Below are 18,157 nucleotides of genomic sequence, written 5' to 3' on the forward strand. Positions count from 1 at the left end.
ATGAAATGCTAGCCCAAGCATAATTAATAATAGTACTATTAAGGTCAATAATAACAACACTAATTGCCATTTTTGTGATACTTACGCTAGAAATGGTGATAAGCCCCTCCACATCTATCAACTCATTTAACACTTAGAAGGACCTAGAGGGGTCAGTACTATTACTTCCATGCTAGATATAAGCCTCAAATTCAATCAAGGCTGTCTGACTCTGACAAAATGTGCTGTTAGGATGTAGAGCTTCTTTTGATTCATTAGTTTAACTTGTCTTCTAATGGTAAATAGGGCAGAGTCAAATGTAAATGTACTGAAAGCTTGTGAAGAGATACTTAAAGTGAAGTGCAGATTGAAAAGCAGCGATGTTTGCGGTGATGAAAGATTTTGGAAATACATAATTATGATTGCACCCCATTATGGATGTAATTAATGCTAATGAATTAACTTTAAAATGGTTAAAATGGCAAAATTCTTGTTATACATGTTCACAATTTTTAAAAATAGTATTAAAAAAAAGAAAAAAAAGAGAAAGAGAGAGACATTCTCCTTTAAAATAAACAGTGAAATATCACTTTTCATAAGATTGGCCAGAATTGGAAAGCTGGAAGATGCCCACGGTGGACATATGGTGGCCCTGATGGGCTGCTGGTGGTGTGAACAGATGCGGTTATTCTAGAGCCCTCCAGAAGTATTCAGTCACACTCTATGTGTACCCTAGAGCCAGTGAAGGGCCTCGTAGGATATTCTTTGATAAGCTTCTTGCAAGGGCCACGAGAAATCCATCCCTAGAGAATTAAGAGTAAAGTGTGGCAGATGCACAGGAAGAAATACCATGCAGCTGGAAGCAAAGAACCAGATGTGGGGTTTGAACATCCATCCCCACACCAGATCACCGAGGTTTGACTGTTGGTTTTGGCACCTGCCATTTGGCAAGTAACCTAATTTCTCTCTTTCTTAGTTTCTTCATCTGTAAAATCTGGAAAAAATAGTAAAACCTATATCTCCTAGTTATGACAATGAAAGGAATTCATACCTGTAAAGTTCTTGGAATCTTCCTTTGTGTGAAGTGACCACTAGGTGAGGCTTTTTTGTTTGTTTGTTTTAATTTTATGGCTGCACCCTTGGCATATGGAAGTTCCTGGGCCAGGGATTGAATCTAAGCCACAGCTTTGACTTATATCACAGCTGTGGCAATGCTGGATCCTTTTAACCCACTTCGCCAGGCCGGGAATAGAACCCACACTTCTGCAGCAACCTGAGCTGCTTCAGTCAGATTCTTAACCTACTGCACCACAGCAGAACTCTTATGTGTGTTTTTTTAAACAAATAAAATGTACATCAACACTCCTGTATTGATTCTATTGCTATGTAACAAATTACCACGAATTTGGTTTCTTAAAACAGCACCATTTATTATCTTGCATTTCTGTAGTTGAGAAGTTCAGGCCTGGTGTGACTGGGTTCTCTGCTCAGGGTCTCACAGGGCTGAAATCAAAGTGTCACCAGGACTGGGTTCTTATCTAGATGCTTTGGGAAAGAATCCACTAAATCAGGTTGTTGGCAGAATTCAGTTCCTTGTGAGTCCTAGAACTGAGGTTCCTGTTTTCTTGCTGGCTGTCATCCAGGGGGCTGCTCTTAACTAGTAGGGGTCACCTGACTCCTCATTGCATGGCTCCGTCCTCTTTAAACCAGTCATGATGTGTGGGATGGTTTTCATGCTTGAGATCTCTCTGACTTTCTCTTTTGTAAGAAGCCAGGGAAAACTGCTTTTAAAGGGCTCATGTGATTAGATTAGGCCCACTGGGATCCTCATCTTGTCTTTTTTTTTTTTTTTTTTCCTTTTTTGTCTTTGTAGGGCTGCACCTGAGGCATATGGAGCTTCTCAGGCTAGGGGTCAAATTGCAGCTAAAACCCTGACCTACAGCACAGCCACAGCCACACTAGATCTGAGCTGCATCTGCAACCTATACCACAGTTCATGGCAATGCTGGATCCTTAACCTACTGAGGGAGGCCAGGGATTGTACCCACATCCTCATGAATCCTAGTCAGATTCGTTTCTGCTGATCGTCTTGTCTTAATGTCAACTGATTAGTCACTGTAATTATATCTGCAATATTGCTTTGCCACATAACATGACAACATCATGCCCCAGGGCAGAGATCATGGAGGCCATCTCAGAATTCTATCTGCCTCTACTATTGATCTTCAAAACATTGTACTGAGGGAAAGTGAGAAACAGAATGAGAAGCATAATACAATACTGGGATGGTTAATTTTATGTGTCAACTTGATGGGTCCACCAGGTGCCCAGATATTACGTTAAACATTATTTCTGGGTGTGTCTATAAGGATGCTTCTGGATGAGATTAGCATCTGAATCAGGAGACTTTCCTAGTAAACCAGATTACCCCACCACCACCACCCATGGGTGGCCCTCTTCCAGTCTATTAAAGGACTGAATAGAATAAAAGCCTGAGTAAGAAAGAATTCTTTCTTTGCCTCTCTGTCTTCAAGTTGGGACATTGGTTTTCTTTTGCCTTTGGACTTGAACTTGGAGTAGACTATACCATCAGCTCTCCAGGATCCAGGTTGCTGACTGCAGATCTTGGACTTCTCAGCCTTCATAACCATGTTAGCCAATCTCTCTATCTCTCTCTCTCTTTTTTTTTTTTTTTTTTTTTTTTTTTGTCTTTTCTAGGGCCGCACCCGTGGCATATGGAGGTTCCCAGGCCAGGGGTCTAATCGGAGCTATAGACTCTGGCCTACACCAGAGCTAGAGCAACGTGGGACCAGGCTACACCACAGCTCACAGCAATGCTGGATCCTTAACCCACTGAGCGAGGCAGAGATCAAACCTACAACCTCGTGGTTCCTAGTTGGATTTGTTAACCACTGAGCCACAACAGGAACTCCGTTAGCCAGTTTCTTACAGTGTATCTATATCCATGTCCCTATCTATATCTAGTTTTAACTCTCTATTAGCTCTATTTTTTAATTCTCTATGTATACCTCCTATTGCTTCTATTTCTCCGGAGAACCCAGATTATTGCAAATAGAATTGTGAAAATTGACATATAAACACATAAAACAACAATGTACATTTTGCAAGAATATATATGCATGAATGTATACCAGACCCATCGTACTTCAGAGCCTTGTACTTGCTGTTCCTAAGGGCTTTCCTGGGATATCTGCATGGCTTACATGCTCATCTTCTTCATGTCTTTGTTCAGATGTCACCTCCTAAGTCAGACCTTACTTGGCCACCTTTTGTTTTGTTTTGTTTTGTTTGGCTGTGCTCATGGCATGTGGAAGTTCCCCAGGCCAGGGATCGAAACCTTGCTGCAGTTGTGACCTGTGCCACAAGGGAACATCCACTGGCTACCTTGTTTATAATAGCCCTAGGCCCCAGCATTTCCTCTTCCTCTTCTTTATTTTCCCATAGTACTTATCACTCTTTAATAATATTTACTACTTAACTTTGCATTATGCATCCCTTACTAGAATGTAGCCTCCCAGAAGGCAGTATTTTTTTTTGTTTTTTGTTTTTTGTTTTTTCTATTGTGGGTATTTTTTTTTTTATTGTGTTTTTCCATTGATGTATTCCTAGCCCTTTGAACTGACACATAATAGGGATTCATATAAAAAGTGTTAACTAAATGAATGATTACAAATATTTGAGAATGCTTGCCTATGAAGAAAGGGAATGAGAGTGAAGAGTAACTGGGATGGAATGGAATAAAAAAGACATTAAAGCAAAAGTCGTGGATCCTTGTATGGACTGTGATGCTACTGCTGAGAATTAACTCAACCCTCTGTGCTCAAGGCTGGTGGCAACACAATAGTTACAAAATAGTCAAGTTGATACTTCAGTGAAATCTTTGAGCTTCTTTGAAAGATCATAGTTTCTTTGTAAGTGGCCTTGAGCTTGCTGCTTGGTGTAAACTGAATTTCTAGATTATTTCTAGTTGACAGCAGAAATTGTGGTGGTCAGTTTTTCCTTCATTAGTACTTGAGATTCTGTTTTGCTTGTAGACCACCTGTGGTTGCTTGAAAGCATCAGTTCTTTCTAAATAACTATTTGTCACTATATAAACTTAGTATCCCAGTCTTATACTGTATCTAAGTATAAAAACTCAAATTTCTTTTTGAACATTCTCTGTTGAAAGTTTTTATTATTGGCACGAACATTGAACTTGAAGGCTCTTTAAACTACTGCCTCAATTTTTTTTCACTCCAGAGATAGAACTCAGAGAAATCAATGTACTCTTCATATCACAAATCCATTCTTTTATGTGAGTTTTAAAAATGCAGGATGGCAATTTAAGGGTCTACGTAATGAGACAGCCTTTTCAGACACTTCTGATACTTTTACTGTGTGTAGGTATAAAACACAAGAGTTACACCTTTCATAACATGAGCTCACTGAAATGTCTAAGTCTATATCATGTTTGATGGTACATCAATTTTTCATAGAAATATGATTTGCCTTGAACTCCTTTACAGCAATTTGGAGACTTTTTCTCCCTATATTTTGGTAGAAGCTTACTGCAATGACCAGGTGTTCTTTCAGTTGCCTGGACATTGTTGAATATTACTGTTTAGTATATATATTTTGTGTACTGTTAATGTGAATGGAACATTGGCTAACATGATTAACTTTTGTTAAATTTATGTTATTACTGTCTGTCAGAAGTGAAGAGGTTATTACAAGGAAAATTCGAGCCAAATGGGAGCATAAATAACTTGCAAATGGTGGGCTATAAGTAGTCAAAAGAGATTTTCCTAAGGAAGGTGAAAGAGCCTTAAAAGCCAGAGCGAAGAGTTCTTAATATATTAGAAGGAAAATTGATTAGAGATTAGGTAGGAGTTATTGATTGTGATTCAGAACTTTAACTTAGTGGTGCAATTGTGACAGTGGACCAATAGAATTCTTCTTCTTCTTCAGGCTATTAAAAAAAAGGATGTTAGGAAGATTACTACCCCCAAATGCTTCCCTGAAAGAAATGAGCTGGAACCGCTGTATCAAATACACACCCACAATATTCTAGGCCAAACTGACAAAAAAATAATGCAAATAAATCACTGTGAGTGCAATAGCATGAGAGAGAGTCAAAGACCTAAAGAATGATATTGGGAATTAGAGGCTATAACGTAGATCCTAGCATTAAAAAAGGCTGCTGTTCTGGCAGATTAGCAAAATACAAAAGTACCTTATTCAAAACAAGGGCTCAAAATGGTTGGCAAGAGATTATAGGCCTTATATATCCCTTTTATGCCAAGTAAGCAAATGGAATCTAAAATAAAGGATTGGTTCACTGAACACTCTCAGCTGGGGCTGTGCTGATCTAAGTGGTATTGTACTGTGCTATACAGCTCTGCTTCTCAGTATAGGTTTGTGGTTGGCTAGGGAACTTCTGTTCTATGTATATTTATTTTGGTGTCCATTCTGCAAGGCATCAGCTATACAAGGGAAGAGCATCTTCTCATGGCAATGGCAAAATCATAAGTGGGCAAGAGGAAATATGTGTGGCCTCTTAAGATTTAGTATTAGAACTGGCAGACTTTCATTTTTTTTTGGCTATGCCGTTGACCAAAACAAGTTCATGACTAATCCCAAAGTCCAGGGGCAGGGAATGAGACTGCCTATGAATAGGCCATGACAATGGTGTGAATGAAGACTGAAATTTTTTATTGTTAATACAACGGCATATTTTATGGGTGTCCATGTTTGCCATTATGTCTTTCATCTCATACCTCTGTCTAGATTCAGATTTCTTTTTCTTGCTGATAAAAATATTCAAGAAAATAAGTAATTTATAGGAACTTTTATCTATCAATCTATCTATCCATCTATCTATCTAAAATCCACCATCTTACTTAAAAGGGAAACTCTAGAGGGATTTCCACTAAGATCAAAAACTCAGCAAGGATAGCTACTATCTCTACTACTATTCAGTATTGTACTAGAGATATTAGCCAATGCAATTCAACAAGAAAAAATCTATTATAAGAAGACAGAGTAACACTATCTCTATTTACTAATATGGAAATTGATATAGATATGGGGGTGTTTGATATATCTCTTAGCTCTGCTTACTGAGAATGCCTAAAAGCAATGAAGGCCCATGACTAATGAGTATCTGTAGAAAAAAAGTTTGGTTTCTAAATGTCATTCTTCAATAAATAAAATCAGATATCCTTAGAAAATACCTGATTTTAGGACTGGGAATGGGAAAATTCAAGATGTATGTGGAATATTTTAGAGCTAGTGAGAAAAATTATGGTGATGTGTCAAAAGAATAAGGAGCCAACTTGAAGGAGCTCTCAATGGCTGAATCTGAGCAAATTGAACAACAAATCAAATAATGATATTAATGAATTAAAACACATACAATAAAGGAATAATATTTGGGTTTGTACATAAATAAGTGGGAAAGAGGAACAGCTTTTCTTTAGAAAAGAATTCCAACTAATAAATGAAGAAAGAATGATGAAAATAGAAAATTACCATTCAGCAAATAACACAGTAGTGGGTGAAAAGATGACAAGAAACAGGATACTTATGTCATCTCAAAATATCTCCCCAGGAGGTATTTATTAATTAAATAGGTGGAAATATCCTTACATTGGAGAAACCTAGAAGACGCCACTTAACCTTGTGCACAATTTACATTATCATTAATTAGACTAATTGACTTCATGTGCCTCCTAATATGATGTACTAAGAATACAACATCACTTCTATGGCATTTTTTCCAAAAATGCACAGCAGACTTTAATTATGAGGACATATCACCCCCACCCAAGTAGAAGAAAATCTACAAATGAACTGGCTAGTACTTTTCCAAAGTCATGAGAGACAAAGCCTGGGGAACTGTTAGAGATTATAAAAGATTAAGGAGATATGACAATTGATGCAACGTATGATCTTAGATTATATATTGGACTATAAATAGGATGTTAATGAGAAAATGTGTGAAATTTAAATGAAGTCTAAATTTTAGATAATGATGTTATAACAATGCTAATTTCATGATTTTGATGATTGTGTTATAGTTCTGTGAAATGTTTGTATTTGGGGAAACTGGGTGAAGAGTATCATCATCCCTCAATATCTGGAAACCCTACTCGTACCAAAATCCAAGAATGCTCAAATCCTTTATATACAATGGTGTAGTATTTGCATATAACCTATGCACATCCTCTTGTATACTTTAAAACATCTCCAGATTACTCATAGTATCTAATACAATGTAAATGCTATATAAATAGTTGCTGGCGCTTGGCAATTTCAAGTTTTGCTTTTTGGAACTTTCTATCTGGAATTTTTTTCTCAAATATTTTCTATCTGCAGTTGGTTGGATTTGTGGATGCAGAACCCATGGATACAGAGGGCTGACCATATATGTAAATTCATTGTACTATTTTTACAACATTTTTGTAAGTCTGAAATTATTTCATTATAAAAACTGATTTAAAAAAAGGAAAAAAGATGACATAACAGATGGAAAATTTATACCGAGAATATCATTCATACCTAGAAAGAGGTAACAGGTTTTAGTAGCAATAACATCAAGTTTGTATCAGGAAAACATATTCATGTCTTTTGGCTCTTTAATCTCAAATAAGGCACTTGAACATTCAGATTCTTTATTTGTAAAATGAGGAAAATAATTTTCCTGATCATTTTGGTATCAACTGAGGTAAAGTTGACTGTAATCTATAAATTGCTGTACAAATTGTTATTAATGATAATTATTATATGTTCCAGATAAGATTATTCAGGAATCAGGTCCTTTTCTTAATATTGAGAGTGGCTATGGAGATATATAGAGCAAATTTTGATGTTTTCCTATGGCACCGTACTGTGTTGGCTTTTAAATCCCTGAGAATGGAAGCAAATGGAAGCCAGGCCTTGATGAGGAGAAAGGCAAGGTGATGTATCTGCAGATAAACCCAAATCCTGCCATATGCATAAAGGAAGGGCTCAGAGAACCCTTTAAAAGATATGGTTGAAGGACCTGGATTTCCTTGTGGAAGAGACCTCAAGAATGTGTGCACAAAGCCCTGGTCACACAGATAAACGTGTTTGTCATGATGTTTGGGTCTTAATGTAAGAAAAAATGGCAGATCACCATTCAGAAATGTGTGTATAGATGACCCCCATCTGGATGGAGGTGGCTGGAGAGGTGGCAGTTTTGCTCTGGGAAGGTGGGTCTGAGAGTTTCCATCAGCTGTACAATGAGTAGAGCTTCTATTTGAAAGGGCCCAGTCTGAGACAGGATGGGACTGAAAATGGCATAAAAGCCATGGAAGAAATCACAAGGAAGAAATCAACAGGTTTAACAGCCTTGCCAGTAAAACAACTACACAGTTTTTTAAAAAGCCACACATACAATATGAAGGAATTAAAATAAGAAGACCATATGGGGGAACATATCTGCAATAAACATGACAAACAGTTAATATTCACAAAGTAGAAAAATACTTAAAATTAGTAGGAAAACCTCAAAAGAACCCACCAAATGGAAAAAGCAGACCAGTGACATAAATAATACACACTTACTGCCCCCCCACAGTAAAGAGGGAATAAACATGTGGAAAAGGACATTTAACCTATCTGTACCTTCAATAAACACAAACTAAACTGACACTGAAACACTATTTACAGCCTGTCAATTTGACACAGGTTTCTTAAAATATTCAGCATTAGTAAAGGTGAAGACCAGTGGTTTGTTTGTTTGTTTGTTTTTTGTTTTGCTTTCTAGGGCTGAACCTGGGGCATGTGGAAGTTCCCTGGCTAGGGGTAGAATAAGAGCTGCAGGTATGGCCTACACCACAGCTCACGGAAATCTGGATCCTTAACCTACTGAGCAAGGCTAGGGATCAAACCCTCATCCTCATGGATACTAGTCAGGCTTGTTACTGCGGAGCCACAACGGGAACTTCCAAGACCAGCGTTTTAATGTCCTGCCCACAGCAAGTGGTAGAAGTTGGTACAACCAAATTTGTTGTACTGATTTCGGAAAACAATTTGGTAAGCTGTACCATGAGACAAAAATAAATAAATAAATAAATAAATAAATAAATAATCACCTTTGACCCAGTAATTCCTCTCCAAGGAATCTATCCTAAAGGGAATGCCAGAGATGCGTTGGGTTGCATGTAGATGCAAGACCAATATTCAGCATAGTCTATGCTGCAACCCTGAGCTGGAGGTTACCCAGCCCAGGGCGTGGTAGGTGGGTGGGTGGGCCTTTCCAACACTCTGATCCCCAGGGCCTGCTAGGTTCAGGATCACCCAGCATCGTCTTGGGGTGTTCCCTAAGGTACTGGGCTGTGCCCCAAAGCCCCAATTTTTATTGGTCCAGTGGCTGAGGAAAAAGCATCTGAACTTGTAGATATGAACGGGAGCTCTGCTGTTATTTGAATAGCTTTGTCTTTCTATTCCTCTGATCTCAGGAAACATTGGTAAGGAAGGGAACTATGATATTAATGCAGTTGACTCTTGAACAGCACAAGTGGGAACTGCATGGGTCCACTTATAAGCAGATTTTTTTTTAATAAATAGTTTAAACCTTTTTTTGAGATTTGTGATAATTTGAAAAAACTTGCAGATGAAATTTGTACCCTAGAAATATTGAAAAAGCTAAGCAAAAGTTATAAGTGCATAAAATATATGTAGAAATATATATAGCAGGCAAAATGTGTATATTAACTGTTTATATTATTGGAAGGCTTCTGCTCAACAATGAGCTATTTAGGAAGATTTTTTTTTTTACTTTCTTTTTTAAAATTAAGGTATAATTGATTAACAGTGTTGGGCCAATTTCTGCTGTATAGCAAAGTGACAGTCATACACACACACACACACACATTCCCGTAAGTTTTTTAAGATCAGAAGTTCCTTGCAGATTTCTGACTGCAGGAGTGGAAGGGTTATTGTTGTCCCTAAACTGCCCCCACCCCCACACTGTTCAAGTGTCACCTGTAATATTTATTGCTCATTTATTCTATGTCAGGCACAGTCCTAAGCACTTTGTATATATGAACTCATTTAATCTTCAGGCAACCGCAATGAGTAGCACTCATTTTAGAAATGAGAAAACGAGACAGAGAGTGACACGCCTAGGGCCACATGGATAGGGAAACGGAGTTGGCAGCCTCTCCTGACCTTGCCGTCTCCACCCCAGGCTGCTGTGAGGGTCAAGACAAAAAAATATGTGAAGGAGATTGTTCAAAATCATAATGCAGGGCTTACACAAGTAAAGCCTACTTATTGCTTGGAAGGTAATAATAAAGAATGTAATCTGAAGCACCTATCTTGGCAGCATTGGCTGATAATTCCATATTTAAAATTTAAATAAAGAATAAAAACAAGTATTGAAAAATCTGTTGTTGTTGTTGTTTGTTTTTTGTTTTTGTCTTTTAGGGCTGCACCCATGGCATATGAGGTTCCCAGGCTAGGGGTCTAATTGGAGCTGTTGCTGCTGGCCTACGCCACAGCCACAGCAATGTGAGATCTGAGCCCCGTCTGCAACCTACCACAGCTCATGGCAACGCTGGATCCTTAACCCACGGAGCAAGGCCAGGGATCGAACCCACAACCTCACGGTTCCTAGTCAGATTTGTTTCTGCTGCTCCACAATGGGAACTCCTGTTGTTGTTTTTTTAAACCTTGAGCTCATTGAGAAGGGATGACTGGCTGAGAAAAATGGAAGAGGTATGTTTTGGGTGAACTTATTTTTCTAATTTTCTGAAGGCAAAATTTTTTCAGCGCATTTTTTCATAGTTTTTCAGCAAATGGAGGTTTTCCTCCGTTTGGGAGTTCCATTTCCTTTTACCCTGCTTTTAGGTAGGCTTTCAGGCCAAGGAGGCTTCATTTACTTTGCAAGTAAGAAAAATGTTTTGCCAGGAGGGAGTGGGAGGGATGGGGAGCTTGGGCTTATCAGACACAACTTTGAATAGATTTACAAGGAGATCCTGCTGAGTAGCATTGAGGACTTTGTCTAGATACTCATGTTGCAACAGAACAAAGGGTGGGGGAAAAAAATGTAATTGTAATGTATACATGTAAGGATAACTTGATCCCCTTGCTGTACCATGGGAAAATAAAATAAAATATAAAAAAAAAATGTTTTGCTTTTGCAACGTTTTGCCATGTGTTAATGTATAAAAATTAATTAGCATAATTACAAAGCACTTGAACTAAACGAATGCTAATTATGATGAAAGCTGAACATAACCACTTCATTAGCAGAACAGGGGAAATGAAAACGGCAGGATGTTCCCAACCACGTGACAGATGAGCAAAAGCAGGTAGGTATGCTAGGTTTCACCACAGCACAGAAATCTGGTGGTTGGTGTCCAGCTAGTGGTCTGATCACCGGCAATGTCAGTCCTATGGAGTCTGGGATGGACGCCCTTGACCACCAGAATCCCTGAGGAAACCAAATCATATTTGGAGATGCTCCAAGTATTTTGAAACCCTGAGTTAGTGACATGTGAGGGTATTTACTTACCTCTGCACGTCAATAACTTCTTCTTCCTCTCTTTTGAAGGAAACTCTTCTGTCTGTTCCTTAAATATGACATTCCTTAGTGGTCTTGCCCTGGCCTCTTTTCACCCCACGTGCCCTCCTGAGTTTGTTGTATTCACTTCCATAGAAAAAGCATGTGCTGAATTATTTCAAATCTTTCCTCCTGGACACTCTCTCATAAGTTCCTCTGGCCATTATTCATCACCACCTTAAAACTTCACAGACACTTCAAACCAAAATGTCATAAAGGAGCTTGTCATCCTTCTAAATCCCCTGTCCTGATTTGTGGTACCCCATCCACCCAATTTAGCCAGTCGGAATCAGAGAATTGTCACTGCTCTGGTTCCCACCTCATTGTTTTTCTGTTAAAAAAATTTTTTTTATTGATATGTAATTCATATGTCATAAAATGCCCTTTTCTGGGGGGCTCTGCCCACAGCATTTGGAAGTTCTCAGACCAGGGATTGAACCTGAGCCACAGCAGTGACACCAAATCCTTAACTACTAAGCCACCAGAGAATTCCAAAATTTACCATTTTGGAGTGTACAATTCAGTGGTATTTAGTAAGTCACAGAGTTGTGCATCTATTAGCACAATCAATTCTAGGACATTTGTATCACTCCACAGAGAGCACCCCTTAGCCATTCTCCCAATCCCTCCCTCCTCCTCTCAGCCTTTGGTGACCTAATCTCCTTTATTCCTCTATAGATTTCCCAAGGCTGGATAGTTCATATGTCTGGAAATCTGTAATATATAGTGTTTTGTGATTAGCTCCTGTCATGTAGCATGTTTTGAGGTTCATCCATGTTGAAGCATATGCTAGCACTTTATTTTTTATGGCTAAATAATATTCCACAGTGCTCACTGTTTCTTGAATGGGCAGTTGTGTAAGTTCTTGTTTCTTTGCTTCCAGTCTTATCCCCTCCAGTCCAGTCTCTGTGCTGTTTCCAGAGGAATCTGTAAGCACAAGACTGATTACAACCCACTTAAAATCTTTTGGTGGCTCCTAGCTTCTTTCAGGAGGAAGTCTAAACTCCTGAGCATGGCACTAACTACCCAGCTTCTTTTCCATTCTTCTCCTCCTATACCCTAGGCATGGCCAGAGGGGACCACCTACTTCTGCTCTGTGTGAGTGACCCTTTCTGGTCTTTGCAGGTGCAGCTCCTCTGCCAAGAATGTCCCTCCTGCCAGACTCTGCTAAGCACATGCCTGATCATCCTTCTCGACCTATATGTTGTATCCTTGAGTTTCCATAGGCCCTTGGTGGCAACTCTGTTAAGGTATGTATCACTTGCTAGGATTATATGTGAATATCTGTGAACTTCAATCCAGGAGCTACGTTTTGCTTCTCTCTTTTTCCTCAGGGCCTGGTTCAGAGTCTGGAATTGAGACTGAAATTGATGAATGATTGTTAAATAAATACATGCTTGGAGATAGAGCATATTGTAAATATTCCTATTAGTAGCTTACAAACTCATAAGCAGTGTGAATATTTTTGAGCACATTGGGAATAACTGGGGTTACTAAATATCAGACTATTCTAGGAAAAAAAAAAGAAGCAAAGCTACTACTAAAAAGAGTAGACATTTTATTGCCTGGGAACAGCTTCATTTATTTATCAAAAATTCACTAGACAATTGATGACCACACTGTTTCATCGTGACTCAACAGCTCCAGGATCTCGGTAAATAGCTGGTTTGTAGAAAGAATCCGCTTTTGTATTTCAGTGTGCAAAGTGCCTTTCGCTTGTATGCAGTGAATTCTGATCATGAAATTCTTGTAGTAACTGAAGGCATGATCAATACATGGAGGTGTCAAAGGGCTCTGTTGCCACACACCAAATCCGAGAGGCCAACCAGAGTTCCCTCTTGTTAGGAAGTACGTAGTTGGCTCTCACTGCATTGATCTGCAGTCTGTGTGTTGTTTTGATATTGAAGTTAATTCCATGGTTTGTGTTTGATAAATATATATATATATTTGTTGTTGTTGTTTGTTTGTTTTTTGTATTTTTAGGGCCACACTCTCAGCATGTGGAGGTTCCCAGGCTAGGGGTTGAATGGAAGTTATAGCCTCCAGCCTCCACCACAGCCACAGCAACACGGGATCCGAGCTAAATCTGAGACCTACACCACAGCTTGCAGCAACACCAGATCCTTAACCCAATGAACAAGGCCAGGGATCAAACCTGCATCGTCATGGATAATAGTCAGGTTTGTTAACCACTGAGCCATGATGGGAACTCCCTGTGTTTGATAATTTTGAGGATTTTAAAAAGATTTCAGTTTTGATGAGTTCTTGCTCTCTTTAATTCATAGCAATGGTATGAGAAAGTCCTTTTGCAATTTTCAACTGGAGATGGAATTGTAAAAGTTAATTGACTTGGCAAACGGGTTCACAAGGTAAGTAATATTCAAAGGCAGAGTACAGCCTTTATGTGCCATGGCACAGAGGAAGTCTAAGTGAAGCCTCATTCTCAAACATCAAGGCTTAGTGAAAATCAAATATTTTTTTTCTCTTATCCTTTCTGCCTTTCTCCTTTTCTTGTTGAAAAATCACTTGTATTAGTGAGCTGGACTCTTAGAATTCAAATTCTGATTAGTAAAGCACAGCAAATGTTTGTCAGCCCCACTCCCCAGGACAATCCAGGGAGAATCTGTGGAAATTGAATGCTCATAAGCGGAAAGAAGGATAATGAATTTCTATAAAGAACTTTGTTTCCAGTGTCCTGGCTAATGACAAGGTACCATTAGGCCATCTCAAAATCCTAGACCTCTGGCACCTGAGAAATAGCAGTGACACTCAAATTCTGAAAAATGTGGCCTTGCACATACTCTACGCCAAACAGAATTTTCAGGGAAAGTTTGGTGATGCAGAGAATCTGGATATTTGCATATTAAAAAAAAATGTTGGCCACACCCTTGGCAGGTGGAAGTTCTGTGGCCAGGGATAGAATAGTAGTGACCCAAGAGGCCACGGTGACAATGCCAGATCCTTAACCCACTGTAACACAGGAGAACTCCACTTGGTGGGTAGGGGGGTAAAATATATTTGAATGAATTTTTTCTTCTCTGAACTCTTAATGCGTTGATTGATTTTATTACCCAGGTAACATGACATCATTACTTTTTTTTTTTTTAGTTGTATAATGATCATAACAATCTGATCTCACAGGATTTCCATCCCACAGCCCAAGCACATCTCCCCACCCCCCAAACTGTCTCCTCCGAAGACCATAAGTTTTTCAATGTCTGTGAGTCAGCATCTGTTCTGCAAAGAAGTTCAGTCTGTCCTTTTTTCAGATTCCACATGTCAGTGAAAGCATTTGATGTTGGCATCTCATTGTATGGCTGACTTCACTTAGCATGATAGTTTCTAGGTCCATCCATGTGGCTAAGAATGCCGGTATTTCATTCTTTTTAATGACTGAGTAATATTCCATTGTGTATATGTAACACTTCTTCTTGATCCACTCCTCTGTTGATGGACATTTAGGTTGTTTCCATGTCTTGGCTATTGTAAATAGTGCTGCAGTGGACATCAGAGTACATATGTCTTTGCGAGTCGTGGTTTTCTCTGGGTAGATGCCCAGGAGTGGGATTGCTGGATCAAATGGTAGTTCTATTTTTAGTTTTCTGAGGAATCTCCACACTGCTTTCCACAGTGGTTGCACCAATTGACAATCCCACCAACAGTGTACTAGGGTTCCTTTTTCTCCACACCCTCTCCAGCACTTACTGTTTGTAGACTTTTGGATGATGGCCATTCTGGCTGGTGTTAGGTAGTACCTCAGAGTGGTTTTGATTTGCATCTCTCTAATAATGAGTGATGTTGAATATCTTTTCATGTGTTTCTCAGCCATCCGTATGTCTTCTTTGGAGAGTTGTCTGTTTAGATCTTCTGCCCATTTTTTAATGAGGTTGTTTGTTTTTTTGGTGTGGAGCTGCAGAAGTTGTTTGTAAATTTTGGAGATGAATCCCTTGTCAGTTCATTCACTTGCAAAGATTTTCTCCCATTCTGTGGGTTGTCTTTTCATGTCGTTTAGGGTTTCCTTTGCTGTGCAGAAACTTTTCAGTTTGATTAGGTCCCATTTGTTTATTTTTGTTTTTATTGTCAATACTCTAAGAGGTGGATCTGAGAAGATGTTGCTGTCGTTTATGTCAGAGAGTGTTTGGCCTATGTTTTCGACATCATTACTTTTTGAAGTCTTTTTGTTCTCTAGTTGTTTCCCATGGTAATCTTCTCTTTCCAACTGGATTTTAAGAATACTGGAAGCAGGGCCTGGGTATTTAGACTTTTCATTTTCTAGCAGTCTAGCAAACTCAGTCAGTGCTAGGAAAGCCTTTAATACTCGTTTTGGACGAGCATTCCTACTGATCACAATGATAAACTCTCAGAAATTACTCTTTGTCCCAATCAAAATCCCAGCAAGTTATTTTGTAGCTATTGACAAGCTGATTCTAAAATTTATCTGGGGAGGCAAAAGATCCAGAGGAGCTGTCACAGCATTAAAGGAGAAAAACAGGGTCAGAGGACTGACCCTGTCTGAGTGCAGGACTTGCTAGTAAGCTACAGTCATCAAGACAGGGCAGTGTTGGCAAAAAAAAAAAAAAGAGGTAAATAGATCAATGGAACAGAGTAGGGAGCCCTGAGTCAGACTCACATAAGGATAGTCGACAGATCTTTAAAAAAGGAGCAGCAGAAATACAATGGAGAAAAGAGAGTCTTTTCAACAAATGGTGCTGGAACAATTCGACATCCACATGCAAAAAATGAATCCAGACAGACTTTACAAAATTAAAAAAAAAATTAAAAGTGATCATAGACCTAAATGTAAAATGAAACCTAATAAACTCCTGGAAGATAACATAAAAGAAATTTTAGATGATCTGGGGCATGGCAATGACTTTTAAAATACAACACTAAGGAACAACACATGAAAAAATAATTGATACACGGAACTTCATTAAAATGAAAAATTCCTGGGAGTTCCTATCGTGGCTCAGCAGTTACAAACTTGACTAGTATCCAGGAGGATGTGGGTTTGATCCCTGGCCTTGCTCAGTGGGTTAAGGATCTGGTTTTGCCGAGAGCTGTGGTATAGATTGCAGATATGGCTCAGACCTCGTGTTGCTGTGGCTGTGGTGCAGGTCGGTAGCTGAAGCTTTGATTTGACCCCTAGCTGGGAACTTCCATATGCCACAGATGTGGCCCTAGGAAAAAAAAAATTAAAAATTCCTGCCTTAAAAGACACTCTCAGAAAATGAGAAGAGAAGGCACAACCTGGGGGAAAATATTTGCAAAAGAAATACCTGATAAAGGCTGTTATGCAAGATATACGAAGAATACTTAAAACTTAGCAATAAGGAAATAAACAACCTAATGGAAGAATAAGTGAAAGACCTGAACAGAAACTTCACTGAGTAGGATATATAGACATGAAGTAAACATATGAAAAGATGTTCCATATCATGTCATAAGGGAATTGCACATTAAAACAACAATGAGAGAATCCTACACACCTGTTAAAATGGCTAAAATCCAGAACACTGACAACAGATGCTGGTGAGGATTTAGAACAAGAACTCTCATGCAGTGCTGGTGGGAATGAAAAATGGTATAGCCAGTTTATTTCTTTTTAGTTTTTAAATTTTTTAAAGTATAGTTGATTTACAGTGCTGTGCCAATTTCTGCTATAACACAAAATGACCCTGTCATATATTATCTTCCATCATGGTCTATCCCAAGAGACTGGATGCAGTACAGCCACTTTAGAAGACAGTTTGACAGTTTCCTACAAAATTAAATATAGTCTTACCATATGATTCAGTAATCATACTCTTTGGTATTTACCCAACCTAGTTGAAAACATATATCCACATAAAAGTATCCACACATATGTTTATAGAAGCCTGATTCATAACTGCCAAGACTGGGAAGCAACCAAGGTGTCCTATGGTAGGTGAATGGATAAATAAAATGTGATACATTCAGACAATGGAATATTATCCAGCTCTAAATAAAGTGAGCTATCAAGCCAGGAAAAGATATGGAGGAAACTTAAATGCATATTATTAAGTGAAAAAAAACTAATCAGAAACAGATACATGCTGTATGGTTTCAACCATATGACATGCTAGAAAAGGCAGAGCTATGGAGACAGTAAAAAGATCAGTAGTTTCCAGGATTTAGAGGGTAAGGTGGATGAACAGGCAGAACATAGCGGGATTTTTAAAACAGTGAAACTATTCTGGATAATACTATAATAGTGGATACATGTATATTTGTTAAAACCCATTGAATACCAAGAGTGAACCCTAATATAAATGGTGATAGGAGTTCCTGTTGTGGCTGGAGTTCCTGTTGAGTTTCAGCAGGTTAATAACCTGACACGGTCTTCATGAGGATGCGATTTGATCCCTGGCTTCCCTCATTGTGTTAAGGATCTGGTGTGGCTGCAAGCTGAGGTGTAGGTTGCAGATGTGGCTTAGATCCCATGTTGCTGTTAATGTGGCTGTGGCGTAGGCCAGCAGCTGCAGCTCCGCTTCAGCCTCTAGCTTGGGAACTTCCATATGCTACAGGTGCAGCCATAAAACAAACAAAAAACTATGGTGGTGA

General features: G+C 38.8%; 1 long non-coding RNA gene across 1 annotated transcript in view; it reads left to right on the plus strand.

Annotated features, from left to right (window-relative positions):
* The window catches only part of LOC110260034, a 61,292-nt gene extending 47,271 nt beyond the window's left edge, over positions 1-14,021 (plus strand). The window contains exons 2-3 of the long non-coding RNA XR_002342782.1: positions 12,698-12,822; positions 13,858-14,021. This is a non-coding gene — a long non-coding RNA (uncharacterized LOC110260034). The remainder of the gene's footprint in view (positions 1-12,697; positions 12,823-13,857) is intronic.

Source organism: Sus scrofa, chromosome 3 (assembly GCF_000003025.6).
Source record: "Sus scrofa isolate TJ Tabasco breed Duroc chromosome 3, Sscrofa11.1, whole genome shotgun sequence".
Classification (NCBI taxonomy): domain Eukaryota; kingdom Metazoa; phylum Chordata; class Mammalia; order Artiodactyla; family Suidae; genus Sus; species Sus scrofa.